This window comes from Aphelocoma coerulescens, chromosome 4, assembly GCF_041296385.1.
Source record: "Aphelocoma coerulescens isolate FSJ_1873_10779 chromosome 4, UR_Acoe_1.0, whole genome shotgun sequence".
Lineage (NCBI taxonomy): Eukaryota > Metazoa > Chordata > Aves > Passeriformes > Corvidae > Aphelocoma > Aphelocoma coerulescens.
This window is the reverse complement of record NC_091017.1, coordinates 41,433,981-41,453,680: the sequence shown is the minus strand read 5'-3', so window position 1 is coordinate 41,453,680 and position 19,700 is coordinate 41,433,981. Positions and strand designations below refer to the sequence as shown.

Below are 19,700 nucleotides of genomic sequence, written 5' to 3'. Positions count from 1 at the left end.
ATTTGTGAATTCATTTTCCTAAAACACAAGTCTCAACCATATAGCATTCTACTTTTTTAGAATAAGCCACATAATTCCATAAAGATCTTTGATATAAACCATATTAACCACCAGGCTACACATAAGGAATACATTCGAGATCTGAGCTCGTCTAGTTTCTTTGGTGTGGAAAAATATACTGCATAAGGGGAAGAGATGAAACAATTTTCATTACCAGAAAGCCCGCATCCTGAATTGCAAAATTAAAGTTAAGTTTAGAAAACTGCAGATGCACCTCTGCCATCATGTCTGCAAATGCAATGTCTTCAGTGGCAAAGTCATGATCACAACATAACATATAAATTCCTTCTTGGAGACCTTTGTTTGCATTGCTTTTAGTGTCTAATTTGTGCTATCTAAAAAATGGGAAAAAGAAACAAAAACATCAAACCTGAAGGCAAGAATAAAAGTATAAAATAAAATAATATGGTTGATATATATAAAAAAAAGAGAAGCTAGTTTTAAAATGGTTTTGAATCTGCTAAAACATCACTTTAACATAACTATGAAGAACACATTGCAGAACCAGACTTCTGGCCTTAGAAACACCAAAAAAATAAACCAGCAAACCTAACATGATTGGAGTCCTTAAATTTTGAGCTTTTAAAGCACTAAAATATTTTACACATAAGCACTTTTCATACCCCAAGCCAAAAGCCCTAAATTCCAAGACTGTATTGAAAAATGGAACTGTGACAAAAAACCATGCAGCCTATATAAAAAACTTCAGATTTGTGCTTACCATACTCTATTTTCTTTCTATTGATGCAACCAGACTCCACAATACATTTCAGAAACTTTCCTGTAGAAAGCCATTGAAATTCTATGCCCACAGTAAATTTCAACCATACCAAAATTTATATTTTATGGTTAAGCATTTAATCAAATGTGTTTGAGATGGTTTCTAGCAATTTTCAAAAACAATGCCATTCTATGAGCATTTTATATTCAACACCTGTATTTCATGAGATTTGGAGATGTTATCTGCTTTCCTTACTGACAATAAACTAACAATAACTAGAGCTGGTAATGCAGGGACTCTATTCTACCTATCATCTCACAAATAGAATCCTCAGCTGAGTTCTGATTGTAGAATCTGTTGTAACTAGCAGCATTGATAGATGCAACTGTGAGGCAGCATCAGCCTCAGATCCTGGCTGAATTTGATAAGTGAGAAAACAACCTGCAGATCTAAAATCTGAGAAAAAAAATTTAATGAAATTATTCCATTTTCCTCACATACTGCTGTAATAAAATCTCTTCATAGAAGAAATTTGTAAACGTTACTGCAAGTCAGCACAGAATTGAAGACAATTCCAAACCTGACATACACAAAGAATTAACTTTTAACTTCTATTTACTAAGTTAGACACTGTAGGGGTGATTTTTGTTACAAAACTTTACATCAGATTTTACATATTTTTACATATTAACAAAGTAGAACAAGGTGTATAGAAGTGTAAGTTAATGCACGTCCTTCAGAAATTATTATTTCAGTGATCTTTCTTGCTGTGAAGCCCGTTGACACCTGCTCCAATTTCCTTGTCACATCAAGAAGTATAAATACAGGAACCCTGAGTATACTGTATCTATCAAGCACAATCTGACATGCTGCCATTTATTTTGAAAATGTCATATCAAAGCACCTTCTCTGCTGTAACATGAGAGTTGCAGAAACCACAGCTCTGCAGCAAGAGTTATGCCACTAAACCAGCTGAAAGATAGAAAGACAATCCATATGGAAAGTTTTTATTATCTGCGGATGTCTTAAACACCTTAACAGGAGTTTGAGGCCAGTATTGTTATATCAACTGAAGTCATGAACATACACCTGGTCTTCAAAAAGCATGAGCAAGAGAATCTCAAATTACTCTTACACAAGCTTTTATATTTGCAGTCTCAGCCAATAGATATTACTGAAGCTAGAGGACTAGAGTAGTTCAAAAACAACCAGACAGGCAGATGAAGCACAGTCTCTTAAAAAGGAAGAAACTACCTCTGGTTCAATAATAGTTGAGCTACAAATCACTGGGATGTTAGGAGAGTGATTTAGGGCAGTATCATTATATGCTTGTTTTGATCCTGCACATTCCCTAGGTATCTGCTATTAGTGAAAGGATAGAGGCTTGATAATGATTTGTCTGAATTGAAACTGTTGATCTTATGTTCTTATTTTCTGAGGTTTGCTTCCTGAAAGCTCAGCCATAAGCCAAGTCCTTAGAGACTATGTATGATATCCTTTGAATAGAAACTGTTCCAGAAAGTATAGTTTGGAAGCAGAAAATCCACATAACTATCCTTGCTTTCAGAATTTAAAGCATTCACAGCACATATTAACTGTTCTGTTTTGACTCTGTCTTGATTCCATAAGTATTGATAGCATGCTTTAGAGAGTGTTTTATGATAAGATTGGAAATGCTGTTTAATGCCCAGGCCATAGGCATGGCAATATTAGAAGATTGTAAAATTATTCGATGTAAGAGTTGCTTCTTGGGGTTGCTTTAGCTTTTCCACAGAGAACTTAAGATCGGTTATAAGTACAGGGAAAAAAAAGGATTCCTTATTCTGTTTTACAAAAATGATTTAGAGAGGAGTAACTTCAGTGTTCAAATGGCAGTACCTTAGGGTAGCAAAGCTGCATATTTGACATGCTCTAGTTAGATGCTTAAAACTACAGAGAATGAGATAATCAATGCTTAGGAGCAACTAGAAGAATATACAGAAAGAATCACTGAGATTCCTTAAGACATGGCAGAAAACCATGGGCAATAGTGTGTTCCATGTACTGGAACCAGAGATGTATGGGGTAGGGAGAGAAAAGATCAAACACTAACCCAAATATACAGGCTACAAATTTGACAGCATAAACATATAATACAATGTTATAGTGAGTGTTCTACAGTCAATGCAGAAAAGCTCCTGGACATTATGGGACGTTGGTTCTGTGGTAAAGGAGGTCAGGAAAATGGTTGGGCTTAATGACCTTAAAGGTAATTTTCAACCTAAATTATTCTATGTTTCTATGAAAAAATATTAAACAACAAATAGAAAAAAAGAAAATTCTTTCTACATATACAGAGGTCATTGATGATATTTGACAGAACCATGACTTCTTATCCAGAATGTTCAAGGAAAAGAAACAGAAAGCCCAAACACTTTCACTTCTTGTTCTAATACTGAAATTGTGTTTCACAACTTTCTTTCATGTCCTTTCAGTTCGTATTTTTTGAGGAGAGAAATCTTTTTCCATCTTTTCTCCCCATGAAAAGCTACTTAAGCGCATTTCACTGAAATTGAAAAAAATCCTATAGGGAAGAAAATGACATTTTCTGACAGTTCTCAAACACTGCAAAAGGTAAATATCATTAGTGAAACTGTGGAGGGAAACTGCCCACAGTGAGAGGTACCTTTCATAAAAATAAAACTGAATCCTATGTTTATTAATAAAATTGTGTCTCTTAAAGGAGACAAGAAATTTACTAAGTTCCTGAAAGTTTTCAAGAGGTGTTTACTAAAAATTTCAAGAGGTATTTACTAAAGCATTAAAAAAACCCCCGCAGTTTCAGTCAGTCTTCAGACATGCTGACACATATCATAATCTCACAGTGTTTCCTGCACTAGAGCCTCCTTCACAGATTTTTGGTTGTTTCAGCTGACATTTTGAATACACTTTCTACTAAAGTGCTTCTTTTTAAAAAAGAGGAAAATCAAACATCGATGTGATGGGAAATATCAGAGCTGTATAAAAACTGACTGCGTATGGTTGCTTTTGTCCTGTCATAGGGGCATCATGCAGGACTGTGGCATGTAAATCTGCTTGTGGAGTAACAGCCAGCTGCTACATTACACTTTCTAGACAAACACAAATGTAATTGAGTATGGATGATCAAAAGAAAGCAGGAATTAGAACCTAAGCATTTACTCATAAAACATGCTATAGCATCACACGACAGAAACAGTATACATTAGAACTTGTGTCAGAAAAGCAACATGAATGTGTTTAAACAGAACACAGCAGGAGTGAAACAGACCCAGGTAGAAGTGTGCTGTATTCTGCTCTCAGCTAAACACAGTTAAACACAGAATAATGGTTCTGTTGTCCAATTTACTCCTAGATTCCCGCAAAACTGTCATGTCAGTCACCCTGCATGGAACTTACACAACTGATCCTTGTATCACACTCTTTATAGTCCAACCTGTATGGAAACTTTTTCTCCTTCATAACTGCACTTAATTGTCATGGTTTAACTCCAGACAGTAGTTAAGTACCCTGCAACCTTTCACTAACCCCCCATCTCAGTGGGATGGGGAAGAGAATCAGAAAAAACCTCATGGATGGAGATGTGAACAATTTCCTATAACTCAGAAAAAGTAACAATAATAATAATGAAAAAACAAACTCCAAGAAGAATAAGTAATGCACAGTAAAATTACAATAAAAATTACAATTTATGAAAAATGTTAATGGCATTAAAAAAAAATCTTGAGATTTCATATAGCATATTCTCTTTAATTTACTTGCTTTTTAGACTCAATTTCCATGAGGCTAACATAAAGGTATATTCTCTGGTTTGGATGCCATGCTTTCATATTATTTATTTTTCTCTGACCTTGATTTTGTAGCTCATTTTTCCCTAATACATTTTTTTGATAAGTAAAAAGAAACAGAGAACTCACTCAGACAATTCCCTAACCCCTCTCTCTTATGCTCTAAGAGTTACTACGAAATTGTTTCATGTGTGCCATAGCTCTGGTTGATCTTTACGTGTTGGGGAGGGGGCATTAGGCACTGATCTATACAGTTTGATCTGTAAAGCACAAGAGCATTCAACACTAACATAAAAGATACACTGCTTATTTCTTTCAATATATTTAGCATAAAGCCATAACCATAATGTTCCTAGCACACCAGATGGAATAGAAAGGGGGGAGAAGGGCATTTAGGCTGAATAAAACTATCCAAACGAAGTTCATGCAGCCTTAGCCAATTACTGTTCCCTATCCCATTGCTACTCCTGTTCAAAAAATGGTATGGACCATTCACTATCTTTAAATTACCAGGTTCTGAGCACATCAGTTTATTTCTTGCCCACAGTGACACATAATATATGGGAGTATTAGTGTTACAAATTCAGATAACAATTTTCCTTGGATGTTTTTCATCTGAGAGCCGACTGTGGACAGTGTGAATGGAAGACAGTGTTCAGCAAAATGCTACTGCTGAAGGCACTTAGTAACTTTGTCCTTTTATCTATATTTTATTTTGATACAGGAAGCAAAAACAAAGGGATTATATATTTAAAGAAATTAAGACAACCTTCAGATATACTGAGTAAGAAGGTCTCTAACAAAACCTAGTGGAATTCATTTGTGTTTTCAATTTCACCAGAGTGCAATGTAAACAACCATAGGAACCACACAGCCAACTTTCAAATTAAATCCTACAATGAATAATTTATATTTTTAAACAAGGATTAGAAGTTCCACTCAGTTGCAGAATATCAGGGGTGGCTTTAATATTTTGCATACTTTCCAAAGGTGTACAAAATGCCCTCCTGAATAAAAATCAAAACAATCTAAATATTTTCTTTGTTACAATCACACCATGATTGACAAAAAAAAGGGGCCACTGTCATAAAATTGAATGTGTATTGTGTGGGAGATAGGCAGGGGAATCTTCAATATTCTTCAAAGTAGAAGTCTCTATTTGCAATTTCTACACATACCAAGAGGAATATGGAAAAATAAAACACATTAGCAACAGGAAAAATCTGCATATAATTTTTGACCTTTGCTGAAAATCTCAGAGTTCTACAGTATAATTTTTTTGTGTATGCAGGAGACCACATTGTTCCCTCACAGCAACTGAAAAAGAACTCCAGGTCAAATGGTCTCTGTGTTAGCAGGGTTGTCTCTGACCTTGCAGAAAGACATCAAATAGAAAAGATATACAGCCTGCAAAGCACTATCACCTGGCTACAAGGAACATACTCTGCCTTGAGGGGACCAATTTAAACTAGAGCTTCCTCACTGGAGTTTCTGTAGGTAAACTGGCTCCCTTTGCTGTAATTCACAGCCTGTGCTCTTTGCAGTCCTAATAAATATTCTCCCTCTATCTTCATCCCGAACAAGTGTACCCTGTGAAAAAGGGCAAGGAATATTGTACCTGATGAAATAGAGTCCACTGCTCTGAAGAACTCAGTGCAATCATAGCGTGAGTGATCTATATCTTTAATGCTCAGGGAGCATTAAGGTAAAAAATTTAATGCAAGACAAATATCCTGTGCTGCAGACATAGTTCATAAATTAAATACACAGTCTACTTTGATTTTCATTTACCCATGAAGAAATAGTAAAGAAGAAGGCTGCTTTCTTCAAACATAGAATAACAGAATCATTAGACCATTTGCAGGGAAATATTCCAGACCAGACCATTGCTTGTAATTTTGGTTTAACACTTTTAAGAACAGTCAACATTCTTAATCTCTGCTCACTGTAATACTGATACTATTCAGATTTATCATCTGAAGCAATATATGAATGAAACAGTTCCATTTCAACCAAATGACGTAGTTTATCACAGACCCATTGTAACAGAAAAAAATAATTGCAGGAAAAAAATTAAATCATTTCAAAAACAGGTGACAGTAAAGACCAAAGTGAGTCAAGCCCAAATCCAGTCAAAAGAAAAAAACTTTAGGCTAGAAAATAGTAATGTCCTTGAACTTGAATCTAAACAGACAAGATGAATGAAGCAGAATTTTACAAATGCAGAAATGAAAGGTGGAAAACAAATTACTCGGGACAGCACCAGTAAATGAACACAAATACACTGAGTCTGAGCTTGGTTCATTATAAACAGCTCCCTGAGCTAAGAGACCCAGTAATGAAGCAGGAATATTCAGCAAGAAATCTCAGGTATAAAGACAATGACTTTTAAAGAAGTAAAAAGCTGTCTGTTTCATTTTCAGTACTGAGTGAAATGGTCTTTAAATTTTGAATGCAACACTGAAGTGAAAAGTAATTTTTGAGGGTTCAGCTCAATAGTGTGGTGGAACACCAAGTCCAGTAGAAAAGATATCTGTATGGCTTTTAGAGATCATGCTTGATCTTGCGAGAGTTCAGATCCATTAGTACAGCTACTGCTAATTAACTTGGAAGAGATTGTTCTCTTAGGCTGGGCTGCAAAGAGACCGGAAGATTTTGAAACATATTTTATTGCCTGTAGAGAGATATACATTAATTCCACCAAAGAATTAAGGCCACGATGTTTCTATTGTTTTACTGCCTTGCAGTTTTCTTTATTTTCCAAACAAGACTTCAGGAGAGTTATTTGCTAAATTAGCTTCCAAATTACTGAACTAAGCCATTCTGAAATGCTGTAGGCACCTGCAATTTTGCTTAGGCATCTAAATAATCTTAGGACTCAGTACTGCAGTGTACTGAAGCACTTTGCTCCCACTCATCTTTATCAAGGTCTATAAAACCTTATAATAAACAGAAATAACACTTAATTCTCATAATCCTACACACAGCTTTTCCTCAGCTCTAAAATGATGAATCAACATTATGAGCACTGATGAAGTTCAAGTGTGAAGATCAGGACAACAAAAATCCTGCAGAGTGTATACACATGGAGTGACACAGGCTAAACAAGAAACTCCAAACATCTCCATATCACAGTGCTTAAGAATGTTTGATAGGTGGAGGGGTTTTACAACTTTTCTTGCCTTGATTTCACTTTATCCACTCTTACACTGATGTGTCCCTTAAACTTCCTCCTGAAGAGCAATTATTTTTAGACAAAAAAGTGTCTGCACCAATGCGAAGAAATGAAACCATAGCAGGATCAAAATTTCAGTTACAGACAGAAAAAAATCCTACACAGAACTATTAGACATTTCATTTTGTACAAGTGTGTGTGACTTGCAGTCTTCCTCAAAGAAGAATATGTCCTTATTTACTCTCATTTTTCACAAGGAGGTCTTTTTTTTATTCAATATTTTATGGATTAGACTACAGTTCTCTGCCCATTAAATTAGGATCCTATTCTGTGAACTATCAGATGGTTGCTTTTTTTATACTACCCTTTCCCTTCTCATTTCAAGCCCATGGTATAGTTATTACTGCAAGTTTTTGTGAAGACACCTTAAATAACATTTTACCACTTTTATTCACACCAACATATTTAATGGGTTTAATTAATTACACAACAAGTTGTAATACGTCGTGATCAGCTGCAATTTCTAAGATGCAATGCAGAGTATCCTCTACTATTCCTGATATCTTGAAGATATTTCACAGCTGTTGTGAATTAGTGGAATGCTATTCAAGTCAGTAAAATTATAATAATTTACATCTACTGAAATATTAGATATTAATTTGGGGGGGAACAAAAACCTTTTCTTTTTAAATTTCAATTTGGATAGCAGACTCCACTGTATCTTAAACATACTAAGAAATCTTAGCATTCCACAGTCTCACTATGATATGCTTCTGGCTGACCAGAATTCTTGAAACATAGGAATATTCTGTGAGAACAGTGATATTACAGTTGTTTTCAATTGGATGGTGTGAACAGTTTTCGTGGTGCTGGCACCTAAGCAGCATCAAACCACGACAGATGGGAAGGATCAAGCAGTTTTCAGAAGTAATATATTCACTGGTAAAAAATGATAGATGAGGGTGGTCAGACTGAGGGGAGACAAATTGCTTAATATGCTTTCAGAATCCTCTGCTATGTGGTCAGGACAGAGAACCACTACCAAGTCTTTCAAATACAGTAATTTCATTGTGGAAAAATCTGACTGCTGTCTTGAAAATGGCAAAATAGGAGGCAGATAAAGCTCAAACGTTTCCACCCAATCCAAAATTTTGTTGAAAAACCTAATTAAGCCTGTCCTACTGGACTGTAATTATTTTGAGAAGTCAATCTCCTGTCTGGATCATTTCCAGCTCAATATATATAACATTCGCTTAAGTAAAAAGCTCTCATTTCTCCAGGGAAAGTATTCCTGTTTCAAGTTATAAGACTTTTTATTATTATTTTTAGTAGAATGCCATAGTCAGCTTTTTTTTTAAACTATATTAATATACACAGACTGTTAAATGAAAATGGAAGGGAAAACCTATCATGCAAAGATCATTCATCCCAGTAAAAGCTACAGAAAACTGCTGAAGATAAAATATCCTTCCAAGAATATTCTCACTGGGGGATTGTCTAACTTTTCCTTCAGCTCTGAGCTGTGGACAAGCACAGGCAAAGCTGCTGTGAGACAAGATGTACATTCTTTCATGTTAGAAGACAGGCTGACCTCTAGCAGTAACTCTGCAAATTCACCATATTTATCAAATGGTAATAGTAAAAAAGAGAATTTCAAATTTATGTTTGTAAATGTAATGCCATTTCTATTTCTAATATATTATTCTGATCCAATTAGAGAAAAAAAAGATACACAACAGGATCCATTTATCAGATTTTATCTAAAGGATACACATGAAAAACTGCTCACAGACAAATTACAACCAATAAATTTTAAAAAAAGCCCTGTAAATTAATCTTTGTGAGTTACAAGCAAATGCTACATTGCTCAAGCTGATGATTATCACATACAAATCCTTAGGCCCACAAGGACAGAGGAGGCATTAATTCAGGAACTGGGCAAGTTCCAAGCATGCACATTGGACAAATTTCCTACAGAGAGGAAATAGCAGCACTGAACATTTCTCCATTTGTGAAGAACTATTAACAAAGCAGGAAACGACTGGTGATCACAGGCTTGTTACTGTAAAGTTTACCAAGGAAGCTGATAATAGTGACCAGCCATTGCTGAAACCATCCTCTTCCCTTTTTGCTGCATTTCTCTTGCTTATTTTCAGGAGATTAATGAACATTAAGGTGAATATCGCCATAAGATTCATGAATGCACAGGGAGAAAATAGAGTACATGAATTTACAGAAGAGGATATAAAGGAAGGTACTTAGTGTAAATACTGCCATTTCCCCCCATCCCCTAAGTCACTGTGTTTGGCAAGGTGGAGAGAGGATAGGCAAGCCTCTGTGTCATGCACCTCATCTGACTGTGGGGCCTGTCCCAGGGCAGCCAGGACATGATTCCAGTAGTCTATGTCTCTTTCCTTGATACTCCTTAGTCTACTCACTTCCTCCTGGAGCTCTGCCCCTAAGTGGAGGAGTCACTCTACCTGAGTGCAACTCCCAGATCTCTAATTACTGCTGCCATCCCTATGGGTAGAGGACCAAGGGGCCACCTTACAGACTGGCACCTGGGTGTCAGCTTGTTCCCGCCGTAGCTTTCTCTTGGCAGCTGTCAGCTATGGTGGGTGCAGAGCTTAGAGAGGCCATGACTTTCTGCTGGGTCGAGACCACTGTTCCCTGGTCGAGCTGGCAGAACTGCAGGTCCTTCCTACACACCCTGCCATGCTAACTGCTGCACAAACTGCCTTACTATCTCCTCTTTGCCTGCCCTGTTTGTGGTGCTCCTGGTTCCTAGTGCTCTATAAGGGCTTCTGTCAGGTGTGGAGTGGGGGCTTGGTTACCATTGCTCCCCTTTGTCCTCAGCACTGGTAAGGCTGCACCTCAAATAGTCTGGTTTTGAGCACCTCACTACAAGTCAGACATTGAAGTGCTGAAGTGTGTCCAGAAAAAAGCCTCCACAATACATTCAAAGAAGAATAATGAAGCTGGTGAAGGGTCTAGAGAAGAAGAAACTCAAGCACCTGAAACACTGCAAGAGGAATATCAGTCTACCTTGCTTGTAACTAACATTAAAATCAAGTTGAGTCAGACCAATCAATATACCATCTTATGCCAGAATTTGTTTCACTTTCATTTACCATTGGTTTTCAAATGCATATGGTAAAGCACTGAACAGCAAAATCTGGGAATATAAAGCAACTTTGTGCATTTTCCTAGAGCTGAGAACTTATAAATTTTACTCTGCTTTACAATCTCATGGGGGAATGATAGACCACAACTTGAAAAGCAGAAAATCTGTAAGGGAGATATCTGAATCAGAGATTTTTTTCTTTATCTCATAGGCACTATTTTGAGGACCATGATGGCATTCAGACTTTTCCATAAAATATTTATCAAATATTTTGGTTTATTTGACTTTGTTAAAGACCAAATTCCCCAAAGCCTGTACTGCTACAGATGCAATTACTCATCATTATAATAATTACACAAGACAATTTAGTAAAAATTATAGAATCTGGCCCTTGATTTTTAGCAATAAGTGCAATTTTTATCTCAAGCTAACTTACATGAGAACAATTTGCAAACAAAGATATGTATCATCAAGTATTCAAAAGATTTGCATGTAAATGATCTCTCTTAAGGGCTACCAGCATTATGACTTGAGGCTGCTCCACTGCAAAAATACTTTGCCAGTTTCCAAAGAACATGGCAAACACCTGGTTGCTTATCTTCCTTATCACAATGAGAATAACTAATGGAGATATCTAGAAAAAAAAAAAAAAAAGACAAGAAAAGAAACAGAACACATTAGAAGACAGTAACAGGAAAAGAGACTGCTGAAGAACTAATATTTGGTTCACATTAACATGTGACCAACAGAAAAACAGTTACTTTTAATTACACCGGCAGGAACCACCAGATCCTACTGTTTCACAGCTAATTCCCAAATACTGGAGATATGTGTGACCATCATTTTAGTTCTTTATACTCCATATAAATGAAATTCAAAAATGTAAATGAAGAAGGACTTTCAAAGTGGTTGCCAAGCCAGTACATTTTAAATGGTATAATGTATAAGCATGGGCTGCTCATGCTGAAGTTCACTAAGAAAAATTTTCCTTTGGAGCATTGCTTTACCCTTACTGCTTCACTGAGGTGAAATGAAAGAGAAATTTTCTCTGTAAATTTTAATTTGTCACAAGATGTCTGGAATCTTTAATCTCATGTTACCCTAGATCTCTCCTAGGCCCTCATCTTACATTAACCTCATCAGCCTTTATCAGCATTTCAAATAACTTTCAGAAATGCTGAGACAAGATTTTGGATAAGAATCTTCCAATAAAGCGTTTCAAGTGTCATGTGCTATCAGATATTCCTGCTGAGGAAAAATATTAAGGCTACTGTACCTCCTTACAGCATTTCCCCAAGACCCCAGAAGTTTGAACACCACTTGAAGCAAAATGCACTCTGTATTTCCCACTCACTAAATCTTATGATCCCTTTTGATATTCCAGGGAGGACAAGTCACCAATTTCAGGTCATTTATCTGAATGTGTTTCTGAGTTGCTTATTATCTGTACATTTTCTCCCCCAAGTCAATCACTCCAAAAGTATTTATTTCTCTTGACAGTTACTTTTGGAAATGCATTTGACATCAACATGCATCTGAAATCCTCTGGAAAAGAGATAACGTAATAAATAAAATACATGCATCAAGGAAGGAACCATATGCACTAGCTACGTTGTACACTGGTTGCTCTAGAAGTCAAATCTTTGGTGTTAAACTGGCATAATGGAAATGTAACTCAATGATGATACACATGATTTAACTTAGAGCATAAGAGTCCCAAAGGGTAGGAAAACTAAAGCTATAGTTCCAGTTATTTAAAAATGCATTCTCTCCATGGAAAACTGCTTATTTATTTATTTCTCATAATGAACACACAGCCCAGAAGTCCTCTTCTTTTCTTACTGTTAATGTTAGCTTTTGGGAAGAACTTGTGTTTCTGGTTGTGGACTGATTCTTTGTTACTCTGCAAAATTCTGTGATGCAAAGTCTGTATCATTTAGGCAATACAAGCTTGCTTTTTAATCTGACATTTTGAAACTCCCTTTAGTTTACCTGAATAAAATTTAAGAATAGACTTTAGGATTGTACTTATTGAATATGCTTTACATTCTTTTTAAAAAGAAAAGCATAAAAAAGTTCAATTCAAATATGGCTGTGAAAAATATTTTTGAAAAACATCTTCTCAGAAAATTTTCACATTTTTATAAGGAAATGTAAGTTAAGGAGGCAGTCAAAATGACAGAGTCCAAGACAAATCCTACATTTAGTATATTTGTGCAAATGCCTATGACTTCTATAACAGTCCTGCAGTGCCCTGGTAGTCTTTGTTATATCCCATTAATGCCAAAATCTACCTGTTTACCAGAGGTAAAATGTCACTGTACCACTGATATTTATTCCCTGGTATTACAATTGTAATGAGAACAGATGAATAAGAACACAAAACCCGCCTGGGCAGAAAGTGCCTGGGCAGAATTTTAAACCCTGGCACGCTTAACACTGATGAAAAAACCACATATTGCTCTGCTTAAAACGGGTGGCAAAAGTTCTGTTAGGTTCCTATCAGTAAGTTCCCAGCAACATACTGGTTTGTTCCAAACAGTTCCAGTTAATCGTTTCACAAATCAAATCAGATTTTTGACACTGTGTGATATCAATAAACTTAAACTGTAGAAATGAGAATAAATATGTGGACTCTACAGGTTGCCTGTCAAGGTGGACCTCATGCATAAACTATTCCCTTAGTTCTGCCATAAGAAGCACATATTTGGTGCATAGGAACAGGGTTTAGTGGTGAACATGGTAGTGCTGGGTTAATGCTTGCACTCAGAATTGCAGGTCTTTTCCAATGCAAATGATTCTATGACTCTACAATTCTGTCTGGCTTTTAGAAATGCAGTCTTCAGCATCCTAGCCCTTACTTAACTCGCAAAAGGGTAGCCATGGATCTGATAACGCAACAATACTGCTAGCTGGGAATACTTTCAGCTTTATCCTATAGGAGAAAGACATGGAACATTTGAAATATATTGTTTTCCTGTAAATTACCTCAAAAATACTCAAAGGTACTGCTCTAAGCAACAGGGAATGCCAAAAACCCCATCTTAGCAGTACTTGTATAGTAACATGCCTGCAGTCAGTTGCAGTAGGCAAAACTACTCTGTAGCATTGAATACTTTTCTCTCAAATGTCCAAATTTTATTGCAAGGATGTGAGGCAGGTATTATCCACAGTTCTGTTGTGAATAACTTATTATGTTTTTATCAATGTTCTTCTAAGAAAATATAACTGTTTTCTGAAAACATAGTTAAATTTAGCTGAGCTCTCCCCTCAAGTTATGAAAAATAAATGTTTCTCAAAAACATTTCTTTTCTGAAAAAGGCAGTGTAGCACTACATAGTTGATTCTTTCTTTAATAAGCAAACTTCTGCCACATTATACTTATTTTGTTTAAATTTTAATCTCTAGACTTTCATACATTTGCTTAGCTGTTACACAGATTATTGTGAAATATGTTCATGTACTATAAGTCGAGGAAGAGGAAGGTTCATCATAGATGGGTTGCACAGATGGATTTCAACAGAAGTGGAGACTGTAAATAATTTACCAGTTTTGGTTTAGTGTTGTCTCTCTTTTAGTTCCTAAGTGTGCTCTGGGAAAAGGAGGTTACAGCAGCTCAGGACTGGTACAGTCTCCAGACTACTCATTACCTTAAAGAACATCCAAATGGAAGGGCAGAATGCACTGTGTGGATAACTTCCATCCAGCCTCCAGCACACTGTCAGAAAGATGTTGTCTGTTGCATATCTAGGTCCCTGAGAATAAAATCAATGATGCACAAAAACTGTAACTTACATAGGGATGAAAATGTTAAACATGGAGATCACAAAGGAATTGCAATTTTCTTCTGAATTCTGCCTAGAGAAAGAAAAATCTCAAATGATTTTTTCAGAATGGAGCATAAGAGGTGCCCCACTAGGAAAGGATTCAACCTGCGTGACTAATAGAGCAACCTAGTAACGTGGCTAACTAGCGAGCTGGAATATGGATATGATATCATAGCTGTCTTCTGTAGTGGTGGGATAATACTGAAAGACAATACAAAACTGCAGTCAGCATTTGTTTAAAAGGAGATAAAGAAACTTATTATGCAGAAGATATTTAAATTACTACACAAACAGGGTATTTTTTAGCTAGTTGTGTCTACCTCTCAGGAAGACTTATTGAGAGATTAGTATAGTTATAGAATTTAAGGAGCTTCACAGGGAAAAACCCCAACAGCAGAAAAGGAACAGAAGTTCATTGGAAAAATGGGATAAAAATTAAATGGAAATGGTATGAAGCTGTGTCAGGCAAAGTTCAGACTAGATTTTGGGAAAAAGTTCTTCCCTGAGAGGATGATTGGTCACTGGAATGGGCTCCCCAGGGAAATAGTCATGGCACCAAGCCTGTCAGAGTTCAAGGAGTTTCTGGATAACACTTTTAGTCATACAGTTTTTTAGATTGTCCTCTGAGGAGCAGGAAGGATAATTCTCATGGGCCCCTTCTATCTCAAGATATTAGTGATTCTATGAAATTGAGCAGGGTTTTTTTTATCAGGATGATTGGATTCGGGAATAAGATACTGTTGGCAGTGGTATAATCAGTCTTCTCTATGTCCTTTTTTTTAGATGAGATACATACATAGAGATGTTCTGAACCACACAGAATTAGTCAACAGAAATTGTCAGCATGAAGACAGCATTATACAGTGATTCTGCCAGCTTTAAAGGTCTGTATTTTTAAAAAATGTTTAACTCGCAGTAATGTAATTTTTATATACTCATGGCTCAGACACTGAACAATTCTTAAAATTTCTCTTCTCAGGTTTATAGATGAAATCACTCTTCTCTGGGTTTATTACTTTCTCTATCTCAGCACAATCAGCAGAAAATTCATCACTTGTGTTCTGGTCAGTCTTGGTTTTGAAATAGTTCAAAATACAAAGAAAGATGGATAGTATTTCATGATACTGTTTTAAAGGAAATGAATTCTTTCAACCTGTATCCTCAGCTACTAAGACAGTGCATACCAATTTTATATGATTGCTATCAGTTAGTTACACAAAAGAAGAACACAAAAATGAAATCAGGTAACTTCACAAAAATGTATATAAATAGCAACACAAATAAGCTCAACAGCGCATTCAATTTTCTAGCAGCTCTGAGACCATGGAAGAACAGTAACTTCTAACTTATCAAGGGACCAGTCTATTTTATAAATCACTGAAACAAGAGATCAACATGTCTGGTTTAATCCATTCCTCAAAAATGTTAATTTCTTTCTAAACATGGGGGAGGAGGTTCCAATCCTCATTCTTTGTAGCTCAGGGGTTCAAACTCAGAGTGGTTTATTTCCCTTTTCCTCCTGCCACACCTCCCCACTACTGGAAGCTTCCTTAACTATAGTAGCCACTAACACGCAGCAGCACATTCAGTCCTTCCTACTGAAGTTATTCAAGTCCCTGTAGAAAACTTGAGTATTATCTGAATCTGACTAAATACAGAAGATTACAAAAGTCTAACTTCCTCCTCTGCTGATTCATCAGACATACAGGGGTAGATGGGAAGCTTGAGGTAGCTGTATCATATTTTATTACTTATTTATTATTTAATACTTGTTAAGACCCATTCAGAAAGACTTTTCTCCAAGAGATTGTGCTGACACAAAGTTTACCACTATTTTTTGAGACAGAGAACTGGTCTCAAATTTCTGTCAGCAGATCTTGACACATTCCACCTAAAGTGGAGCTCTATGTATAAGGTTGTAGCCTATCTCAGTGACTAAGCAGATATCCAGCAGGTAACCTTTACCCTAATCTCCTCTATTTTAAATATGAAACATACTATTTTACAGAACATATGCACGTTTGCAGAAAAATTATGTGAATAGTTAGTTTCTAAAAGAATCAGGGATTAGGCTGTTGATGGAACCAAATCCCCTAAATTAATAAATTATCTTCCAGGTCTATAAAATCCAGAATTTAAATATCTGCCTAGGGTAGCCAGAGTTGACCCCAATCAGCTCTACAAGTTCACTTCCCTTCATTCAAAGACCTTATAGAATTTTTTTCCAAAGGAACACTATTTTTGTGTTCCCAAACAGGAACTGATTTCTATTTGAATGACATCTCCAGTGAATTTCATACCAGACATCTGCCTGCACACAACGCAGTGAAATAGCATCCATCACATTCAGCATTTCTACTTAGTTCACTCAGTCTTTTCCACGAGAGTCCTACCTCAACACTTTCAAGCACAGAATTACTTTTACACATCACATCATTTTCACTGCAAACTCTGAAGATGATTAGTATCTAATATTTAATTATCAATATGCTCTTCAGTGATCAGTGCTGCTTATTACAACTAGGTCACAGCTGATTATCTCACTAGAAATAGAAATACTGTTCTATGTAAACTATATGGCTTTTATGTTCCATAACATTTCTCAGTTTCTTTTCAAAGTTTCAAAATTTCTCCTGACTTTTAAAACTCTTCTACCAATTTTTCATAAAGCTTGTACCATTTTTACCATTATGTAATAAACAGAAACAAGCATATCTATCCACCCAGTGTGACGATCACACAGTTCTTCACTGTGCACATAAATTTTTTGAATGAAAGTATATCACGGCAGAATTGAAAAACACACAGGTATTTATAAAATAAAAAGTACTAGCAAAGAGACAGTCAGCAAGAGAGAAAACTGACTAGGGTGAAGCAAAGGAACAAAAACAAGAGGAGGGATGAAATAACGCACAAAAACTAGAGCACACTGATATGAAATTTCCATGTTCTGCAAGTCTTGTCTGTGTATGCTGAAGGGGAAGAGCAGCAGACCAATAGAGGGCAGAGTATATATTTTTCACCTGTATTAGTTCCTTAAGTTATTTACTCATTTTATATATATTTTTAGTTGCATTATTTTACAAGTTTTCAGTGTTTTTTCTACCTTCTAGTCTAAAAAAGCATTATTCATACACAATAGAAGAAATATATCAGGAGGACACTCATTGTAAAGCAATGTAATAATGTTCTGTTGGCCAGATTACCTTCTGCCTGCCACGCCTCTTTCTTTTTTCCCACTTCTAAACAGTCAGCATACTAATAAATATAGTCACAAGTAATAAATACAATGAGGCTGAAGTTCAATTTTCTGTATATTGCATGCCCCTTTATACATACTTGTCATTTAAGCACTTTTTTTTTCATAGTGTATTTAGAGTAGCCTGGGAAAAGGAAGACTAAATGAGAACATAAAACCTACAGCTCAATTTCTGAAGCCACTCTCACCTAGGAAAGATTTTAAGATGCAGCAGGTTTATACACATTTATAACTTCCAACGTGAGCTAAAAAAAACTTACACGCGTGTGCAACTCTGGAAACGTTGTGAAAACTTCAGCTCAAAACAGAAAGCAAAGAAAGTATTAGGTTAGATAAGAGATGAAAATAACACTAAAACACATTAAAATGCCATTATATAAATTAATGGAACTCAAGATCTCTGAAAATTTTGTTCAGGTTGATTACCTGGTCTCCAAAGGCTAAGAGCAAAAATAGGGTAGTTCCGAAGAATATCCATGAGTACGGTTAGAGCAGGGACAAGGTGCAAGCAGTGCTGCCAGTACATACTGCAGCCCAACTGTGCTCTGCTACCCTCCCGGGGTAGTATGGGAGCTCTTGGTGCAGGGCAGGCTGGAAACCCCTGGCTTCCTGCTCCACCTGTGGAGCTGCAGATCCAGGTGTAATGAATGCTCTGGTCAGTGGTGAGAACAGGTCTTGTTAGGATACCTCAGGACCAACATAGCCCAAACCAATTATCCGCACAACAGGGAAAAGGTGAGTGAAACAGGTGATTGATGAACAGATTAGAAGAGATATTCAATTGCATCTATTGCTCACAAACAAGAAGTGCTGGATGATGTAAAGGTCAAGGGCAGCCTTGACATCAGTGATCAAAATACTGTGAAGTCTAAGATCTGAAGAATGGTGAGTGAGATTAACAACAAATTTGGACTTCAAAAGAGCAGGCTTAGATTGGCAGAAAGCTAAGCAAGCATTGAAGAAGAGTAGCATTGATGAACGTGGAACTTCTGACTTGACCTTAAACGCAAAAAGGAAATACAGAGGAGGTGAAGGCAGGAATAGGCTGTCTGGGAGGAATAAGAAGACTGATCACATCAAGAAAAAAGCCCAAGCCCATATCAATCTGAAACTACCAAAAGAGATAAAGGGTAATAAAGGGAGATTTTTCTAAGTTTCTCAATGGCAAAAGGAAAGATAAGAAAAATGTGAACCCATTGTTCATTGGGGCAGGAAGTCTAATGACAAGAGATAAGGCTGAGGTATTCACTGCCTTCTTCGACTGAGTTCTCAGTGGTAAATCTTGTTCTCAGGCATCCTCCAAGCAGAATCTGCAGGAGTGAAGTTGTACCCACAGTAGAGGAAGAAAGAGTTATGGATTGCTTAACCCTCCTGTATATATACAAGTTTTTGTAACTGAGGTTTATGGAGCTGGTTGTGAGACTGTTCTCTACCATAATGGCAATCATCAGAGGTTCCTAATGGCTGCAAAAAATACAAAGGTTATCCTTCTTCAAAAAGGGCAAGGAGGATTCAATGTGACAAATACACATGGAGCAATTTCCCCTAGAAGCTATTTCTTAAAACAAGAGACAAGAAGGTGACTTGAAGCAATGAGATCTATTTACTAAGGGCAAATCATGTCTGCCTAACTCCATTGCTATCTGAGACAAAATGGACAGCAGTGTGTCTCAAAAAAGGGCAGTGAATGCAATGTACCTCGATTTTATCAAGTCCTTTGATACAGCC

At 36.4% G+C, this 19,700-nt stretch overlaps 1 long non-coding RNA gene across 1 annotated transcript in view; it reads right to left on the bottom strand.

Annotated features, from left to right (window-relative positions):
• Positions 1–18,624, bottom strand: part of LOC138109747 (uncharacterized) — a 33,696-nt gene extending 15,072 nt beyond the window's left edge. Inside the window, exon 1 of the long non-coding RNA XR_011150700.1 lies at positions 18,399–18,624. This is a non-coding gene — a long non-coding RNA (uncharacterized lncRNA). The remainder of the gene's footprint in view (positions 1–18,398) is intronic.
• Between the last annotated feature and the right edge of the window lie 1,076 nt (positions 18,625–19,700).